A 22,840-nucleotide genomic window follows, 5' to 3' on the forward strand; every position below is an offset into this window, starting at 1 on the left:
TAATTCTACAAATTCCGAAAATGGGATTGAATTTAAGTTTATTTAAATTTGTTTTACAAGTCTCTCTACGATTTAAAATATGATTTATATAATTTTATCAAACCTGTTTAAAAGTTTAAAAGCTACCAGTTGTTTTCAAAGAATATTATTTGTATTTTAGATTAGGGGACTTAGAAAATATTGAATTTAACAACTGCACTCAGAACTGAAGTGTTATAAACCAACTGACGTAGTTCCTCAGTGTTTTCTATAGAACAAAAAATAGTTTAGAGCAAAAAATCTTCCTAAATAAATAGGATTTTAATTACCTTAATTAATTAAAAGCTTATTCAACAAATGTCTAACAAGATAATAAATCCCGAAGCTTAGAATTTCTTTTGTTATTAAGATTGTTCAGAGAGGAGAAAAATTAGAACTTGGGTAGGGAAAACAATACATCTAGAGGGGAAAAAACTTCCCACATATCATACTTGCTAGATTTTTATTTTAGCTATCTAGTTCCCTCTGGGTACTACGTTATGATTCTGAAAGAATTATTTCTTTTATAGGTGGCTATTTATCAGAACTGATGCAAAGCTTTTATGGAGAACAAAGGATCTGTTGATGAAAACTAATTTGAAACTAAATTATTAAAATTTGATATTCTCATTTATCGAATTAATCTTTATCTTATAGGAATAAATTTTTTGTAAAAACAAATTTTAATTGAAACTACTAATAATGTTTTAGAGAAAATAATAATTGAAAAAAATATATTGAAAATTGTTCTCTTTTTATATACATTACGTTATACTTTTATATAGGTTATGGTTCATAAATTATTGTAGCCAAAACTGTAATTCTAAATTATTGAAATAATAGGTCTAACAAAATTTAAAAATTACATTTTTTTCTTATCAAATAATAAAATACTTGCTTCACTAAGGAAATTTGCGAGATTTGATGCTTATCAAAAAATCGTTATTTGAAATTCAGTATAAATATGTTTTTTATAACTGTATTTTAAAAAATTCAATTCTATACATTTTACTTCTATTGGAAGTAATATTTTGGAATCAGAATTTTATTGGATATAAAAGCTTTGTGTAAAGTTGTTCAAAATTTTTTAATTAAGTTTTAAAATATCTTAGTATTTATAGAATGCATATATTCGAAATAAAACTAATATCCTCTTATCTATCATATTGTACTTCTGATGCCAAATCCACATAGATAATTTTAAAAAGATCTCTAGATTATTCAAAACATTCCAAAAATGCATTGCAGATTTAAATATGCATTTCATCAGTTATTGCATCCAGAAGAATTCAAACAAAAGAAGAATCTCTACAAAACTAAATCCTGAAATGAAAAATTAATGTACAAATCTCCAAATCTGTGAATTTGTTTCCACAGCTCAAGGAGTCTATTAGTAAGGAAGAGAGTTTTACAGACGGCTCTCTTGTATTGTACTTCTGATGCCAAATCCACATAAAAAAATTTTTAAAAATTCTCTAGATTATTCAAAACTTTTCCAAACATGCATTGCAGATTTAAATATTCACTACATCAGTTACTACATCCAGAAGAATTCAAACAAAAGAAGAATGCCCACAAAACTAAATTCATATATGGGATAATTAATGTACAAATATCCAAATTTGTGAATTTGTTTCCCCAGTGCAAGGAGTCTGTTAGTAAGGAAGAGAGTTTTACAGATAGCTCTATCATGCATATGATGCCAAAACCAAATAAATAATATAAAAATTTCTCTAGATTATTCAAAACTTTTTCAAATATGCATTGCAGATTGAAATATTCACTACATCGGTTATTACATCCAGAAGAATTCAAATAAAAGAAGAATCTCTACAAAATTAAATCCTGATATTAATAATTAATTACAAATCTACAAATCTGTGAATTTGTTTCCCCAGTGCAAGAAGTCCATTAGTAAGGAAGAGAGTTTTACAGATGGCTCTATCATAATGTACTTCTGATGCCAAATCCCCATAAATAATTTTAAAATTTTCTCTAGATTATTCAAAACTTTTCCAAACATGCATTGCAGATTTAAATATTCACTACATTGGTTATTACATCCAGAAGAATTCAAATAAAAGAAGAATCTCTACAAAATTAAATCTAATATGAATAATTAATTACAAATCTGTGAATTTGATTCCCAGTGCAAGTCAATTAGTAAGAAAGAGAGTTTTACAGAGGGCCCTATTATATTGTACTTCTGATGCCAAATCCACATAAATAATTTTAAAAATTTCTCTAGATTATTCAAAACTTTTCCAAAACTGCATTGCATATTTAAATATGCATTTCATCAGTTATTACATTCCGAAGAATTCAAACAAAAGAAGCATTTCCACAAAATTAAATTCTGATATGAATAATTAATGTAGCTTGAGTATATTCCAAGTTTAATTTATTCCTTAAAGTATTCCTTCCAATCAAATATTCAACTTCTCATGAACAGCTCAACAGAATCCAATCTGAAGAGAATAATGCCACTCATCCAACGTGTAAAATTTAATTAAATAAAGTGTTGCCAAACTTAGAGAGCTGAATTTCACGAAGAATAGTCTAATTAAATTCCATATCAACATAACAATTTCTACAGTTTCATCAACAAATATATATGATTTCATTATCTAATGCTTATTTTTAGAAAACTAGGAAAATACAAAAGGAGAATTGATTTGATTTGAGGTTTTCACCATCAATAAAATGCAGATAATAATTTTAGAGCACTGAAAAGACCAATTTGTATTTCATCTCAAAATTTAAGATGTACTTTATGATTTTCAATAAATGATTGAAATAGACTCCATAAATTTGCATTAACCGATTGGGATGATAGTTTATAAATAATTTTCATTATAGAAGATGAACTATTCAAATCCAAATTCCTAAAACATTAGTGTTATCATAATCATTCAAATAGTTTTATAAATTCTAGACTTAGATATTATTTAATTCAGTGTCTTGATATATTATTCATTTTGATCTTAATCAAATATCTATCAGTAAGAAAGATAAATAGTTTTGCATGTATGTGTCAGCTGTCAAATATTCTTCATATATGTGATGTTCATTCATAATGTATCTGTTTTCTCCTACATTCCCTGGCGTGACTATTTTCTTGAAAGGAAAAAAATCACAATCTTATAGTGATAGTTGTTTCCACCATCCGAAAATCCTTGATGGAAAACAAATCAGGTATCCAGCTGTCTTATGAAGGGATTTCGATTATGAATTAAATTTCGGGAAACATTCATCAAGTATGTGCGATTAACATATGATAAATCGGACATTTTGCACAATAGCTAGAGCGTATAGAACTTCTCTAATAAAAGCAAATTCAAAACTTAATTTAATTGTTCCACAACCAAGCGTCTTGTTAGCGACAGTGCAAGATGCAAGAATCCCAATGAAAAACAAGTATAGTCTCTTTCGTAGATCAATGTAATCTTGGGACACTATGGCAGAATTAGAAGTAAAATTCCAAATTATCTCTACGAATAATAAAGGAGATGCGTTTGTGTATGTGTTCATGCCTGTGTGTGTGTGTGTCATGCGCGTGTTAGTGTGTATATGTGTGTGTTCCTGTGAGTGTTAGTTTGTGTGTGTGAGCGTTAGTGTATGTGTGTAATAAAGGAACAAATTTCCTTTATTGAGATAGAGTTACAAAAAAATTGTCTAATACATAATTTAACAAAAATTTCTATTTGCTATCAGGAAATGATTTAGGAGAAATTTCATGTTTTCGATCTCTAAAGTATAAGACTATGTTTCGGGAAAAAATGTTTTGAAAAATTCTCTAAAAGAATTATATTTTTGTATTTTTGAATAAAAAGGATTAAAAACATTTAATGAAGCAAAAATATACTAGTTAATTATTTTTTTTAATATAAAAGCGTGTTTTGTTGGTTCAAAAGAGGTATAAATCAAATATCTTCTAGTTTACAGTATATCAAATGATTTGCGGGTAGCTTATAAAATATACTAATTCCTAAACTAACATATAAGCTATATTTCTATCTATTCATTAAATATTTTAGTTTTGGCGTCCTGGCATAAGGATAGCGCGTCTTTCTCATGATCTGATTTTCCCGGGTTCTAGACCCGGTTCGGGCATGGTTGTTCTTCTTCTGTGTTCTATCTGTGAGGTGTGTGAATGCCCCCCCCCCCCTTAAAAAGAGGTTTTGCAAGCGAATGTGACGCATGAAGTAGCTAAGTCGTATTCTTGGCCCTAGTTGGCGCTACTGATTAAGCGAGAGGTGCTTACTGGGCTTAAATCGCTGACAGATTATTGTCATTGGGCTTGTAAAGGACCATAAGTCACAACAAATATTGGAGTTCAAATGATAAATACATGAAATTTCTAGTTTTTTTCACATTATGAAGCATTAAAGCAACTATAAAATCAACGTAAATAAACAGATCACTTATTCTTTAGTTCACGAATTGCAGAACATATTGAGAAATTGTTATACCAATTTGAACAAAAAATATAGATTAGATTTTAATTTACGAAGTTTTTTATAAACAAATTTCAAAATAGATTAAAATTTGTGAAAACAGTTTTTCAGATATAAAATACCATTAAAACGTATGTAAATGTAAATATAAAAATCAATGTAAAAAACCAAAAAAAAAACAGACTTAGAAAAAAATTCAAATGGTTTTATTACAAAAACTGTCTTTAACATTAACAACATTAAATAAAAAAATTCAAATGATTTTATCACAAAAACTGTTTTTAACATTAACAACATTAAAAAAATTCATAATTTCATTAAAAATTCGATTATTAAACGATTCAATATGGGCTGCCCTTATTTAATTACTAATATCACCCAAAAATGTATTTATCCAGTGCAAGAATATATATTAGTGTCTCAAATATTTTCATTTTACATAAATATTAGTCTGGAACTGATGCTTTAAGAAATAAGTGACAATTAATTAATTGGAATATTTTTAGAGGAATATAATTGGTTGCATTTGCGATTCTTCTGAAAAATTATAATGTGAATTTATACGAATTATGAATTTTTAGATAATTATATATCTACATGTTAATTTTAAATTCCAGTTCTGAAAATATATAAATAATTGCACACAATATTATAAACAGTTTTCAGGGAAATTGAATTTTAATATTCATAATAAAGTACAGTTACCATTTAACCCTTTATAGGACCATGAGAAGTATGCTTCCCACCAAATTTATCAATCTTTGTATGAAATTATGTAGGTTGGCATAAGTTCTGACAAATTTTTTTTAGTAAGTCAAAAATAGATGCTTCAGTTCTTTATCTCAGACAAATGATGTGCCTTGATTTGTTACTTAATTATTAATTAACCAAATTAATTAATTAATCAAATTAAATTTATCTAATAAGCCATATGAATCCTTATTCTAATTTCCAGCCTAAAAATATTTTAGCATAATATGACTAGAAAAAAAAATGGCCGTTTAAACGGTTAATGTTGTGAAATTCAACAAATGCATTGAAAATTATTCACAGTATTTTTTGTGTTTTTAACTATGGCAAATACGTGGCAAGAATTAGTATAAAATAATTTATTTGACATAAATAATAGCTGCTATTGTATATGAAGCTGATGGAGTACAAAAAAGGTGTAATCAGCTTCAATGACTAAGATTTACTATTTGTCTTTTTGTTGTAGCTTAATGACATTATAAACTTCAAGATCTTGATCTAAATTTGAAGATTTTTGTCTTAAAATTAATATTACATTTTCATCACCTAATATAAATTTTTAAAATGGAAATGCTTAAAAAGCTGTGTATTGTGATGTCGCAATACTATCACAATTGCGAAGTACGATTAAAACATAATGAGCCTTAAAGGAATGAGTTGCATTTAAAAAAAATCGTTCTATTCAAAAGTAAGAAGTTCGCGTATAAAAATGGGAATCTGTGCTTTATCAATATCTAAGAGCACGGAAATTCTGAAGTGGTTGCCTCAGGGTAAATGATAACTTTCTAGAAAAAAAATAAACTCTAGGAAACAAACAGTCTTTAAAGTCAGATATCCCAAATATTTCGTTCTTTAAGTGTCATTCCATTGATAGAAATACAATTGGAAATGCAGCGAACTGCTAATTTTCTAGATTAAAGTGTTTCAAAGAAAGTTATCTCTTTTTTTTCCTAGATTATGAAATCAATACTTAAATCGACATGTCTAAATTGTTTTGTATTATATTAATTCGGTCTTACCAGAAGTTATTTATAGTCAATTATTTCTTTTTGCTTCATATTTATAAATATAGTATTAAGGTGTCCCAAAAGTATCCTTCTAATCGCGCTATGAATGGCCTTATCTGGTTCTGCTTGTGCAAACATGCAGAGTTATCTATTAGCCGTCTATGTCATCGCTTTCATTTATACTAGAAATCTACTACACCTCAAACAAGTTCTTTTGCCCATTTTGTGAGATTGGAAATGTGTAATTTTCTACGAGCTTCTTTCTCAAGGTGAGAAAATAAATTCTACGAAATACTGTCATCAACTAGATCAATTCAAAGCTGCCATAGCAAAACAACGACCAGAATTAATGAACCAACGAGGTGTTGCTTTTCATCTTAACAACGCGAAACCACGTATTGCATTAGTCGTAAAAGAGACACTCTTGCAGTTTGATTGGGATGTTTTATTGCATCCTGCATATTTTCCAGATCTCGCTCCATCTAATAATTATTTCTTTCTGTAATTAAAAAATTCTCTTCGCAATAAGCGCTTTAAATCTATCAGCGATATAAAAGCGTTTACCTCGGGGATTATTTCTTGTCCAAAACACAACAATTTTGGAAAGAAAGCATAATGAGGCTTCCTGGGAGATAGAAGAAGATAATAGAGCAAAAGGGTTCTTATATAACTAAATAAATAAAATCTTAAAGAGTAAATATTGTGTATTCATTTCATATTAAAAATAGGAAAGAAACTTATGAGACACCCTAATATTTATAAAATCGATATTTTATTCACTTCTACGTATTTAAATTGTAATTTTCTAAATAATTTCAAAGCTTAATCATCTTTTAATCGATTGATTGATTTAAATTTTATCCCAAATTAGAGGTACCCCTTGATAATGAATTTAAAATATTCATCTCATATATCCATTATGCTGAAATCCTAAATTTATAAATTCAAAATAAAAAGTAGAAGATAATTGAAGTAACAAAAATCACTCTTGAGGACCTTAATAAATGATGTTTCTAAAAAAATCGTTTTTAATAAATTAATTTTTACAACCTTTTGCTTTGGCGATTTCTTAGAAATCACGTTTCATTTCAATAAAGGAACTTCTAAAAAAGTTGTCACGTATTTACATAAATTTTCATCTCTGAAGCATTCTAAAGAATTTAAATTATTTCTTAATCAGTCTACCGTTAACTTTAAAAAGTGTAAAATAATTAGTTCAGATTCCATGAATAATTAGGTAGATATGCGAGTTCTTTTTTCCTTCCTCGTTTTATTATCGCTGTTATTTGCTTTGTTAATTGCATGTATGGAATAATGTTTATTTTTCTACCCACGGCATGTTGCTCTAAGGATTTCCACCTACACGCTTCGAAAACATGTTAAGAGTGGGCGTTTGTAAACATTCAAACAAGTATTTGAAAGTCTAATGCAAATTTACATTGAGACAGTATAGTATTGCATAGATAAGGTAATAGAAATTCAAAAATCTTATAGAATATTTATCATTTATTCTGTATAGAAATCCGCTTATAAAAACACTTTCAAACCAATAACAATGGTCCCCTTGAAATTTTTTCGTAAATATCCAATAAAAGTCTTATTCCCTCAGAATAAAAATTGTGCAGCATAAAAAAAAACTGGAGGCTCCATGATTCTTCATATTTTAATTTTTGGAAACAAGCACATGAACGTTTTTTGCCTTATAGCAAAAAGAAGAAAAAAAATCAAGTACAGATTTTTGATGCCTCCATCTAAATAAAATTTGATTAGAACTATAATATTAAAACCAAGATTACATACACTTCCTTCTTTTTTTCTAAATCGGTTTTGATTTCTAGTATTCACATTTAAGTGAATTTAAATATGCATATTAATAGACTGTCGTCCCTTTAATATATTTGGTTCCAAATTTATGAATCGACATTCATAATACAGAACCTTAATAGTTTTTGCGTTCAGTAGGCACCATGATCACTTGTGCTGGTACATATAATTTTGTTTCTATGAATGGATTTCGCTCAAAATTTGATAAAAATCTGCAAACATAATGTGCACACGACGTTCTATATTTCATGTATCGAATGTATTTTTGAGTTATCATGTTCAATGACTGTCATAATTTTTAAAAAATAGATATTTTTACATTCACGAACTACGAGAGGTGATCCAAAAAAAAAGTTTACAAGGCAAAGAAAAAATGCTTTATTAACCATAGACACAGGATAAAAATGATAATTAAGAGACATATATGGCGGTCACTTCTCCACAAAACCACCAAACCTGTTGGGGCATTTATCACACAGCTGGACCAAGTTGTTTAACTCGTATTGGTAATAATCAGGTTCAAGGCTATTGAGCCAGTTCTCGGCACCTTTTTGAACATCATCCTCTGATATGAACTTTGTTTCGGATAAGTGTTTCTTCAATGCCGGGTAAAGGAAGTAGTCACTAGGAGCCAAATCGGGGCTATATGGGAGGATGGCTCCAGACCTTCCACCTAAACGTTTCCAGCAAACGCTTTGCCCGCTTCAAAAGAACGACACCATTTCGCCACCTATTGTCTACCTATTGTTTCACCCCCGTACACTTCAACGATGGGACACATTCTTGGTCCATAGAAATCGTATCACGGCTATCACCTCTATGCGAGACCACTTCTCTAGATAACTTGCCATTACTGTTGCTGTTTCAGGTCTCAGTACTAACACTATCTGCTCGAACTGCAGGTCTAAGACAACTAGCACCATCTGTCTCCACTCTGGGTAACAATATTCCCATCCACAATTTCTACTTTCCAAATGCTGCTGCTTGTAAACTTTTTTTGGACCCTCGTGCAATCGTCATGAAATTCTTGAATTGGTCAAAATAGGATAACTTAAATATAAGATATACCGGGTGTGGCATAAATTCATCCACACTTCAAAAAAATAATTTTAAAAAATTAATGCTCGAAAAAAATTGCGGTTATGTTCAGGGAACCTTTGGATTTTATTATTTCCATTTAAAAACTGTATGTGTTTCAAATTTGGATGGGAAAAACTGCAAAATATAGGATTAAAATGCTATTAATTCAACCGTTGCTGAGCTGGGTATTATAGAAATTATATTTAATAAATACTTCCATAAACTATAGTTTATTGAAAGAATCTATTTTTTAATAGGCAGCTTAATTAGTTTCAATGTTTTGTGCAAACGTCAATTATGAATAAACTTTAATGAACTTGATAGAAATTTTTTTCAGTCAATTTTATTAATTTTTATGAAATATTAGTGATTCATTCATAAAGGATTTAATTTGTCGAATCAATACATTTCAAAGATTTGATAATTTTGGTTAAAAGGAAGGTTTGCTTAATTTAAATATTCTGAGATTTTTAATGCTTCTGTTCTAAGATATTTTGACTGCATACCTGCCTACGGACTGAAAGGTTTTGAATAATATTCATGATTTCTTTAAGAATATTCAGAAATATATATATATATACATATATATATATATATATATATATATATATATATATATTAATTGTTAATATATATATATATATATATATATATATATATTAACAATTTTTTTAAGTAATTTCTGTGTTTAATCATAATACAGAATATATTTAAATGCTCCATGAAATGCCATTTAATGAGAAATCATTTTTTAAAAAACATGCATTAAAGTTCCTCGAATAAAATGAAGGTTTATGTACAAAAAAATTAAATAGACTCTAGTAAAAAAATTAATAAAACTAAATCATCTGAACTTTAAAATCTAAAATTTCTTTACAAGAACATTGAGGCGAGCATAGTAAAATGCAACAGATATGGCTATTAAACAACCCAAATAATTTATTTATTTTTTCTAGATTGTTCCTTAAATGTATTCCGATCAATATTAGGATTTTTTGACAACAATTACCACCGGTTAACAGGAAAAATGAGTATGAACGTCAGATTGCCATTACAAGTATGGAGAATTCCTCAGTGTAATTTTTTCTTCCCTTATAAATCCTATATGCGTGTTTCTTATAATATTTGAAGGATCCCTCCCTGTAAGTGAAAAACATATAAAGAAAACCTTCCAAGATTTGTTATTGTTTTCGCTTCTACGTTGCTGAAGAATTTCTTTCTAATATCAGAAAAGAACTTTGTTGGAAGTTTTTTTTTTTCTTTTTCAGATTTAAGTGAAACACACAAAGTTTCCGTTTCAAATGGCGCCAGGTTTTGGTTTGGGAATGTCTTTGCTTGAATTTTATTCCGTGCTGTCGAAGTACAATATTTTCCAATAAAATTGAGATTTTTCTGCCTTGTGGGATCTTATCTTATTTATACTTTAAAAAATTCTGAGTTTCGAGACAATGCTTTGTCAAGAATGTCGGGTTGTGGGGATTAAGATTTCAATAAAGGTATTGTTGTACGCATCAAATAAGTCAGTAAGTCAATAAGTCAGTTTTGCAAGTTGTAAGTCAGTAAGTCAATTAATCAGTTTTGCAAGGTGTAAGTCAGTAAGTCAATAAGTCAGTTTTGCAAGCAAAGGTAAGTTGCTGTACGAACAGTCAAATAAGTCAATAAAAATTAAATTCTCATAAACATAAAAAAAAATCAACTAATAATTAGAGATAATAAACCTCACATTTTTATCACTATGAAGATATTGATAGTGAGGAAAAAAAGAATTGCCGAAGAGAATTGCAGAATTTAGAGACGAAATCAAGCTATATGAATACTGTCGAAATTCACTTATTAAAGAATTAAAAATATATTTTATCTCATTCCTAGCCGTTTATAATGAGTAACTTGTAATCCAAGAATATTAATTGTGTTTAATTTCAGTTAAATTTCTATTGCATAATTCGATGCTCTAATTACCTCAACAAAGCATCTTCAGGCATCGAATTGTGATTGGCATAAAAAATCAGTTATTTCAACAGCCTTACACCTGTTTTTAATTCCACCCAGGGGGAACATCGAAATGAGAATGAAAAGTTTCCAGCATGGTGGTTGGTTCTCGCCACTCTGGAAGGTACACGAAAAGCTGGGGGTCTAGCTCCTCCTATCGATGACGGGACGTACTTCCTTAGGGCAAGACTGTACCTTGGCCGGTGATGGCCCTTAGGGCTCAACTGTAGTTCCCGCTAGTGTAGCTATAGCTGGGGTCCGGTCATTGATTTGGGCCGCAGTGGCCTGGTGGTAAGGTCTCGGCCTCGGAACCGGAGGGTTTCAGGTTCGAGACACGATTCCACCGAAGAACCGTCGTGTAAGGGGGTCTTTTGCACGTTAAATCCGTCATGATCAAACGTCCTCCGGCTGGTGTGGTGTGGTGTGGAGAGGGAGTGCCAGCTCAGGTGTCGTCCTCGTCATCTGACCGTGCATCAAAATTACGAGGTCCGTCCCAAAATAGCCCTAGTGTTGCTTCAAAGCGGGACGTTAATGTAACTAAACCAAACCAAACCGGTCATTGATTTTTATTATCCATGTGCCTTCGGGCGGGTCGGAGAGTCAGTAATATGGCTTACACCTGTTCTTACAAAGTCCGTTGGATGGCCTTTGTGTTAGAATGTGAAGATGATCTATCCGAAAGATAACAGTGATATCATAGTGCATTAGAAACATAATTATTCGAGTCATATATTTTCTGACTGTACATTACTTCCGGGTCACTATGACTTTCTTATTCTTAAGTTAACTGTTAGATAATAAGCCTAACCTTTTACCCTTAGTCTACAACAACAAAAAAAGAATATGTGCACAAATATTTGATAAAACATTTATAATAGTTTTAGTTACATTGTAATAATTCGAAATTATTATTAAATTTTATACAAAGAATTATTTTTAAAAATGTTTTTAAAATTAAGAGAAAGAACCGCATATCAATTAAACTTTTATTCTCTTTTTGAACTCTTTCATTGTTCAGTTTAATTTCCTATCTTTACTTATAATATAAAGGATAAACAATTGAATGCAAAAAATAAAGAAAAAACAGATCACACAAATTAGCTTGCTTGGGTTTGTAACTGAAATTTTCAAATTTATACAGTCATTCATTTGTTCGAAATATATATTTTTAAGAAAATGACTATTTAAATTTATGTGGATATTTTTTTCATTTTTGATGAAAGCCTAAATAAAGAAATATATTTTATTTGAAAAATTAATAAATATTAATATTATACAAATTTTGTTCAAATATATTTGTATATCTTTCATATTTGTGCCACATATATTTTCCGTGAAATTATTTTCATTAATATCTATATAAAGGATCCATTAAAGAAGAGACAATTCATCGTTACAATTGGATTGCGCCAATTTAATTTTGGAATCCATTATGATTCTTGCACGAAGATAAATTACGTGCATAACACCACCGTGAAAGTCGATGTTTGATAACAGCTCACATGGAAGAGATTTCATTTCCACTCTATCTTTTCAGTCTTGAATATTCTTGACTTTTCTAAGCATGTTGAAAAATTCCAGCCCTAAATTACAGATTTCACATACACAGATGCTCTCACAACAAGCAATAATAATTTAACTTTGAAAACTACTGTGTATTATCTTCTTCCCGATTTTACATTACATTTCTATACCAAAATTATTGACGTGTGTAGTGACGCCATCTCAGAGGAATCAGGATTCAATAGTGGCGTCATCTCAAAAGAATCAGGATACGGTAGTGACGCCATCTCAGAAGAATCAGTATACGGTAGTGACACCGTCTCAGAAGAATTAGAATACAGTAGTTACGCCATCTTAGAAAAATCAGAATACGATAGTGACGCCATCTTAGAAGAATCAGAATACAGTAGTGACGCCATCTCAGAAGAATTAGGATACTATAGTGACGTCATCTCAAAAGGATCAGTATACGGTAGTGACACCGTCTCAGAAGAATCAAAATACAGTAGTTACGTCATCTCAGAAGAATCAGGATACGATAGTGACGTCATCTCAAAAGAATCAAGATAAGGTAGTGACGCCATCTCAGAAGAATCAGGATAAGATTGTGGCGTCCTCTTGAAGGGAACTGGACAAAGATTGTAATTGTCTCTAATTGCGTCAGTTTGGCAAATCTTCCTGAACATGCACAATATGATGATAATGCAAGTTTTGCGGTTATGTCTCATGCATGAAATTTGAGTTCTTTAAACGTGTATTTAATGTTTTTCCCATAAAATAATCTTTCTCAATGAATTCGATATTTCCCGAACACACTCCTCCACCTTTGCAGAAAATAATCAAAATAAAAGGAAATATTTTGTTTTCAAAATGGTACTGTCGTCCTCTTCCTGTTCGTAACTTGCTGTTTGAGGATATTTTAGAATGGATTGTTCTCCCCTCTTACCATATACATATTACTGTCATGGGAGTTTGTTTTGAAAGTCAACGCTTACAAACTGTCTCCAAAAGTATAAAAAAATACTTTAGATATCTTCTTTGCATTTTTTTATGTCCGTGGATCGTGTTTCTTCCGATATTTCAAGTGTCTTTTACCGTAAGAAAGAAACATAAAAGTAACTCTTTTAAGTTTTTGTTATTACTTCGTTTCCACTTCACTGAGAAGTTCCTTCAAAATATCAGAAAAAAATTTTTGACTTGTTTTATATTTCCACGCTATTGTCGTTTTTTCTACCCCTCAATTTTAAGAAAGAAACAGAGTTTTCGTTTCAGATGTTGCTGGGTTTATTGATTTCTTCTTTTAGTTCCTTTAAAAAAAATTTCTTTCTTTCTTTTATCATTTTTTTTTGTAAATTTTTTTACTCGCCGTGTCGAATTTCCAAGAAAAATCAGACAATATTTTTTTAGCTTTTTTGGAAATTTCAGTTTTATTTAAATTTGTACCATCAAAGAAGCTGTGATTTAATGGATAAATTGATTTGTTCATTCTACTATGCAATTGGATTGTAAAAAAATCCATTACATTTTAAAGAAATAGAAATATTCTATTAATAAAATATTTATGAGCTTTTTATTCAATCAATTAATATTTACCATTAAATAATTTAATTAAATTTATCCATTTGTATAAATAGTTCATTTTTTACATGTTCATAATTAATTTAGCTAAATTCTTTATTGACATTTCTTCAGTTTATTTATTTTTGTTATTTAACTATCCTACTTTTATTTCGTACCATTGAAGTAAGATTTTTTTTTTTTTTACATTTGGTACAGTTAGTGTAGAATTATAAATTCCAACAACTGCACTTTAAAACTGAAAAATTCTACAAGAGGTACAATTTTATTTTGAGAAGCGTGAAATAAAAAAAACACATAAATTTCGTGAAGATTCTCAACGAACAAGAATTGACAAACATGGGAGAAAAGGGAGTATTGTCTTTTCAGCTAAACACGGCTCACTTTGAATTCAGTTGAACATACGAGGAAACTAAAAAAATGATTTGAACACAGTCCCATTTGAGCTTTGCACAAATATGTAAGCAGCCAAATGGTAAATTTATTTTACAAATTGAATTCAGATTTGAAACAAGAATTAAAACAGTCATAAAAAAAAGCTGGGAAAAAATTAGATGATAAATAAAAACAGTAAAAAACCAAAACAAGAGAACATAAAACCAAAATATCTGCCAAAAAATACCAGTATAAAAAGCGAGAGGTATTTTTTATATGTAAATTTGGTCCCAGAATTAGCGAAGAATTTCCTGCGAAGAGGCAAAATTTCTGGGGTAAGACCTTGTATATGTATATATAAGAGGAGGAAGGCGTTCTTTAGACCAGAGTTTTTGATCCACACTGATAGAGATCGGAAATGTGCACCTCAGAGAGATTTTTTTATAAGAATTTTGATTAAAAATTAAACTGAATTTTGCTATTTTCCACCTATAACTTCCAAAATTATTATTCACAAGAATAAATTTTACATCAATTCAAAATTTTAATAATAGTCTTTTTAATTATATCAATTTAAAATTAATAGAAATCTTTACTAGATTTTGATAACTTTCAAAAAATATTTTTTTGCCTGATTTCCAATTGAGGATTCCATTCTTGCCCTGAAATTTAAATAGCTTTTATTGTTTCATCAGGTACTTAATTTTGGGATTTTCTTCCACTGTTGAAACCTGAAGAAAACTTTCTTCTGTTTAATGTATGTATTAACAATTAAAGTCACAAAATCGAAGAATTTAGAAGTTTAATTGAATATTTACGTTTTTTAATAGTATCATAATGTTATAGGATTGCCTACATTAAAAGAGTTCATATGCATTATAGAAAGAACTTAGGTAAGAAAATTTAAATAACACGGCTTTAATTTCAGACAGTTTCGCGTTCTCGTGGACATGAAGTTAAATCTAAATGATTTATCTGAAATCAAATATAACCAATATTCCTAACGAATCAGCTGGTAGCCTTAGGCGATTTTTATTTAAAATAAAGATTAAGTTAGGTTTGTGTGCATGTCCTTCTGTGTGCTGACCCTCGATCGCTCAAGCCGTTTGATTTACAACTACTAAACTTGATCACGTTATAGCATTCTGATGATGCATGCATTTTAAATAAATTATATTCTTTACAAGCATACTATACAAAAAAATCTTTACAAAGAGTTATTAATGATTTAAAATAGTATTATTATATATAAAATCTGCATGAAAGAAGAAAATGTTTACAACTTCTTCTGTAATACAATACAATTTAAAATAATTTTTTTGATTAATTTTTAAAGTTTTCACGTTAAAAACGATAAAATGGTGCTATATTTCATGGATTTTCTTATTTAATTGCATTATCGTTTTAATTTGAAGTTACATAATAAATATTTTAACCTGAATATCAAAATTTTGAAGCATTGTTGACAACCAGGAAAAACATTAGCCGTTATTTTCCTCTCCAAATTTCAACACCACCGCAGCGGGAGAAAATTAAAATTCCCACTATTAAAGGGAGTGATAAGCCCGTAGAACTTCAAATTCCGAACATTCAATATCTTGTTCTGAAACTGCGAACTGCTGTAAGATATAAAATTGACTTCGTGCCGTAATTTTTTTTCCATCAATATGTATTACTGTATCTCCGCACCATATTTTTCATATTAGCAAAGAAGTTTTTGATAAAATTAATTTCCATTCCGTTTCCTTGTTATTTGAATAATATTTGAATATACAACTTTTTCTTAAATAGTAAAGAAATGATATTCGTGTAACTGTTAAATGTCATTTTATGCATTAGACGTGAAAATCAAGGTATCACAGCCTGTTGCACAATATCACATAATATTGTGTGATATTATATAATATTATGCAATATTTCGAATATTAATCAATGTTATATAATATTCAACAATATTATACGATATTGCGAATGTTGATAAATGTCATACAATATTCAAAAATATTATGCAATATTGCGAATATTGATCAGTGCCATACAATATTCAATAATATTTGTGTGCTACTAGTGAAAGAAAATATAACTTCTAAAAAAGATTCACAAATTCAGTAATATCATTATTATTATTTAAAAGTAAAACTTACATATGAATTATTACTGTAAAAAAAGAAAATAAAAGAATATTTAAAATTTACAATCTTGCCAAATAATTTAAGAGACCGCAGAAGCAACAGCATGAAATTTAAATCCCTTACACTAATTATTTTCAGAAGCTAACTAAGTGAACTAACATTTATTACAGCGCATTTATTTTCTTTGTTACAACTTAACATCCTTCGCAATTAGAGCATACGTTCCACGATATGCTCTAATTTTTGTAAATGTAACATTAATAAAAGTCATTGGCGGTTTACTCTAAGATAATTAAAATGAATTTAATTAAAAGCCAATCTTTTTATTCGTGTGAAAGTACTTTATTTAATAAAGGCACTAAATGTTAAGCATTTCTGGTTTAATAATTCATAATTATTTAGAACACGCATAAAAATCGTGTTACGCCTTAATGAACACACTCAATGTTCTGTAAGTATCTTTATGGTTATGATTTAAATTGTAAAAATAGTTTAATCGTGCAATAATTATTAAATATAATTATTGTAAGATTTTCATTGTTTTTCTTAAATAAAAGACTTACTTCATGATTTGCTTATAAATCGAAATAAAAATTTTATTTTAGCATGTCATCACTAAATAGAAACAATTCAACTGCAACTAATTTTTTTATACGTACTTTCATTTTTTATCCAATTATTTCTTACTCAATGTGATGTCATTCCTAAATTATTCAGTTTATGTTAATAAAATACCAATTATTTTTTATAGTTACTTTCATTTTTTATCGAATTATTTCTTACTCACATTAGTATAATGTCATTTCTAAATTATTCAGTTTATGCTCATAAAATGTCAATAAGTAATATGAAATTACGATGCAAATTGTTAAAAGAATGATATAATTATTTATTAGTCGTAAAATACTTTATTTTGCAAAATTTTACAATTCTAATCACAAGATGACATATCGAATTTTCTTAAATTTAAATCATTATTTTTAAGAGTTATTCCATTTACATTCATGTGATATTACAGATTGACAGACAAAATGCCAAAACATGTATTTTCCTGACTCCGGAAGACATGAAACACCTAGATTCATCCAAATCACAAGTGCTTAGGGATTACATTTCTTTTTTCAATATTTCATATATGATAAAATAAAAAAGAAGAAAAATATCAATGTTATTAAGAAATATCTCCCAATGGATTTCATTATTAAAATATCAAATTAATTTCCAAGAACATAGTTACTAATAATGGTTTTATAAGAAAATGATCAATAAATAAAAAAAACAATAATAAATTAAAGCGGATGAATTTGATGCAGCAACAATATTTCCTTGATACAGAAATTGAGAAAGAGAATTTGACATTTTTTTTTCAAGAGCTAATAATAATCGTTTGCATGCGTTACAAATAGTTCTGAATTTATAGTTCATCTTCAACTTTTGAATATGATTCATCAAATTAAAGACTATCTTTTGCATAACATTTTATTTCTTATAGTTTTCGATCAGGTGAAATTGCATGTTGTCTGTCCCCTAAAGCGAGGGCCGCGGTGGCCTGGTGGTTAGGTCACAGCTTCGGAACCGGAGGGTTTTAGGTTCGTGACCCGATTCCACCGAAGAACCGTCGTGTACGGGGGTCTGTTGCGCGTTAAATCCGTCATGACCAAATGTCCTCCTGCTGGTGTGGTGTGGTGTGGAGAGGGGGTGCCAGCTCAGGTGTCGTCCTCCTCATCTGACCGCGGTTCAAAATTACGAGGTCCGTCCCAAATTAGCCCTAGTGTTGCTTCAAACTAATATAACCAAACCAAACCGAACTGTCCCCTAAAGCATATCTTTTTAGCTAGATATCACTTTTAAGACATTAAATTATTATTCTATAATTATATTTATATATTACATAAAAGTTTTTATTTGAACATTGCGTTTTATTCGCATTATTATTAGTAGTTAGCGAATCACGTGATAGATGACATTTGAAGTTTGTTTTGCCAGTATTATTCGAAATATTTAATCATATTTTCTTTTTACGTCGTTGTAAGTATTTATATTGCACTTGACGAATGAAATAGTGGCAAAAAAGGAAAAGTAAAGCTTTAATTAACATCAAATTAACAGCAGATGAGTTTAAAAAACATTATTTGTTAATTGTAATTTTAGACACACCGTTTGTGGCAACCCTAATTAAAAGCTTCCCGGTCTATTTACTTTTTGAGTAAAGGAAAGTTTTCATCTCTCAACTAGAAATCGTCTAAATACCTAAACAATTCACGTGGTGACTCTGTTTAACGTGGTAACTGTTCATTTTAAATAGTTATAAAGCATCTAGCGATAATAGATGAATAAAAAATGCAAAGAAAATTTTAACGCTTTTAAGAAAGTTTTTAACTGATTTGGAATAATTTGGTTTTAAATTAATTTGGAAAATTTTTATTCAGCTTTTAATTTTCTGTTTTAATTCTTCATAACTGCCGAAAAGCTAAATGTATGATGCGGTTTCTACTGAAATCTGCTGAAATCCTGAAACCAAATTACAAAAACAAAATCAGAAAAATTGAAATCTGCTATCAGATATTTCTAATTATCATGTGAGAAAAATAATTTTTAGGTCACGTGGTATCAATCCGAAAGAAACACATCATGTTCTCATGGAACTCATATTCCGCAATCACCAACATTTAGAAAAGCGATGTTTCTTGATCATCTCAAAATTGATCCAATTCTAATTTTTTTTCTCGATGGTAGATTTTTTTTTCGTGAAAAACCAGTTTAAACCGGTCTTAAATAATCACGTCACTATCAGATTTAGATCGTATTTAGAAAATGATGTTTTTTAAATCATCTCAAAATCGTTCGAGCTCCAAAACTTTTTTGAAAATTAAAAATGTAATATATATATATGTGTGTGTGTACTTATCTCTTGGTAACTCTACTCGCTGTTTCGCGTTGATTCCCATTTTCTTTTCTGTGTTTCTTCGGGCGATAAATTCCTACTTCCCTGCTCAGACATTTGTCAGACAGGAGAATTGGGTGCTTAGGGGACATTCGAGCAGGTTGTAACTTTTTGTTGGCGATAGGTCTCCAAAAGTGACAACCTTCATCATTATTTTCTAATAACCGTAAAAGCGAAGATTTGATGCCTCAAAAGCGATAAATCGCCAATTTTTTGCCAGTAAGCAACATCAAGTTCTCACATGATAATAATTTGAATAACACAAGAATCAAGAATTACAGTTGGAGCAATACTATATTTAGTTCTCATTACATTTAAAATTAGCAAATGAATTCCTGTTCCTAAAGCATCTTTGAGAACCTTTTCGGTTTTTAAATCATTATATAAGGTTCAATTTTTCAATTCAAATTTTGATTACAGTGTCAGTAATGAAGATAAATTGCAATCTGATTCTGTGAGATAATTAATAAGAATTTAATCAAAAGTGAGCTCAATCACTTGGACAAAAGAACGTTATTAGATTAAAGCACTGAATCATAAATTGCGCGACTTAATTATGATGACTAATTGATTTTGCATCAAATATTCAATCTCTTTGGGTTATTTTTTATTGAATGTATTGAAATATAAAGAAATAAACGGATGTGAAAACTGTGAAATGCTGACAAATCTTATTAATTAGAATTTTTCTATTTCTCTTAAATTAAATTCTAATTGAGCTGTTCAAAATAAAAGTATGTGAAATATTCCATTGGGACTTAATACAAATAAAAAAATTACCTCTTTTTTTAAAAAAAATATTTCATCTTGAAGCATTTTTTCTTCGTTTGCTTTTAATTTTTTTTTATTTATTGCATTAAAATAATGTTAAATATATATTTAATTACTAAAAAGAATTTAATTAGATGAACTAATTGAGACAAAATAAAAATATTTAGTTATATTTATTTTTTAAAAAAATTCTTTATGCCATGTTCACTGCTTGCAGACAATCAATGTTTCTTTTTTTTTTTTTTTTTTTTTTGGTCAGTTGGCGCATTTACTAATTTCCGCTTTTTATTAATGCAAAATTTTACACCAAATAATGCATTACACAAATGAATTTTTTGATCTTACATTTGTAACTTTTATAAATTGTAACATATAAAAATACAATCATGAATCTGATATTTATAATCTATTGTTTTATTTGTTGTGCTATTAACAATTATTTTTTTGCCTTATTTATTGCTAGTCGCCTCATGCGACCAGCTTTTCCGACAAAAATGTTTTTTCATATTTGATTACAAATAATTCATTTAGATATCATTTCATATTTGTGATTCAGAGAAATTGTTTGACATTAATACCATGTTGTTTCATTTATCTTACTTTTTATTATGTACGTGCACCTTCTAATGGAAACAGTCCCATAGCCTCGGAGAACTATAAAAAATGTGAATATTCGGTAAATCCAATAACCAAATTTCACGACATTTTTTCGTCCTTTCTAATTTGTCTTATAATCTTTTTAGTTGATACTTATGGCACTTGTCACAGATAAGCCCGCTGACGAAGTCAGAGATTCTAAGCCGAGTTTATGCAGCAGTTTCTCTGAGGGCAAAAGCTCCTACGCCTCCAAGCACAGAAGTCTGACTTCTAGCTCATATGAATATGACACTCACTTGCACAATCTCTTTTTACAAGGGGGCTCTTTTAAAAATCTCACAGACAGAAGATGGGATAAATCACAAACTTGACCGAATTAGGATTCTAACCCGGAACGCCCAGAGCACTGCGAAGACGCGCTACTCCTAGACCAGGAGGTCTGTAAATTTCTTCGTAACCCAATTTCTCCTTCTTTAGTTTTCAACAGAAAAAAACTCACCAGTTTAAATATTTGTTGGAAAAGGGAAAACATTTGAATAGCAGAGTAATAATTTTATCTACTCTTGGAAATAGCGTAAAAAAAATATTTTTAAAAATTCCCGAATATCAGGGGTAGTTTGCAACCAATCTTTATTTAGCATCATCAAAAGTTAAAGCTAATATTAAAGCTGTATAAAATTTATTTTTGACCAATAAGAATCTCTGAATCTATTTCAGAAAAAAGAATAGTTTTAATAATATTAATGAATAAAATGAATGAATTAATATAATTAATGAATGAAAAATTTTGAATAGTTTTCAATGAATTTCAATTTAAAAAATTACTTAGAAGTACACATTTCCATACTCCATGTAATATAGATTCCAAATTTAATAGGTATGGGGCAAATTATCTGTTCTGTATAGCTCCACTGTACACAAACAGTGTACAAATAGAAATTTCGATTCTGTCGCCAAAATCGCCAAATTCATCACCAAATGGTGATCAAATGTGTCGACAAGGCCAGTGGTCATTAACTAGCGTCAATTAATCTGTAAAATTTCTAATGCGACTAATTGTACAAGGAAGAAGTATTACAGATCCTTAACAATATTATTTTTATAATATTATTTATATATGATCATAAAGATCGACTTAATTTACTTTGTGACCTTTCAATTTTTCATTTTTAATTCTATTTTACGAATAAAGAGGGGAGGGTTTGAGGTTCGATTTCATCCAATAACCATCGTGTAAGCGGGCCTGGTGCACACAAAATCCATCGGGGCCAAACGTCCTACTACTTGCGTAATAAGAAACTTTGAACAGACAGGTGCCATCTTAGGAGTCATCCTCGTCATCTGACCGTGCTTCAGAATTACGAGGTATGTCCCAATTAGCCCTAGTGTTGCTTTAAAAATGGGACGCTAATATAACTAAACTGTAAATAATCAAGAGGTGAAATATATGCGACTGAGGAGCAGTAGTCCTAATAGTAGAATTAAGAGTAATTTAAATTGATTGCAGTTTTTAAAAAATATACATAAATCTCATACATTCGAGTAAAATAAAAATCAAAAGCTATAGAAAAATAAATGGCCAGTAAACAAATTAGAGATAATTAAAGAACCTCAAGTCCATTTATCTTGCTTGGACATAAAAATTTCAAATTTCGAAAGAAGGCAAGATAAACTAAAATACTTAAAAGGCAATATGATTAATTAAAATCTGGTTAATCTAATGATGATAAGATTAGATAGATGTAGTAAATAATCTAACTTATTACTACATGAATTTAAAACTAACCATAAATCAATCAATGTTCACACATTATC

The sequence above is a fragment of the Argiope bruennichi genome, chromosome 11 (genome assembly GCF_947563725.1).
Source record: "Argiope bruennichi chromosome 11, qqArgBrue1.1, whole genome shotgun sequence".
In the NCBI taxonomy this organism is placed as follows: Eukaryota; Metazoa; Arthropoda; class Arachnida; order Araneae; family Araneidae; genus Argiope; species Argiope bruennichi.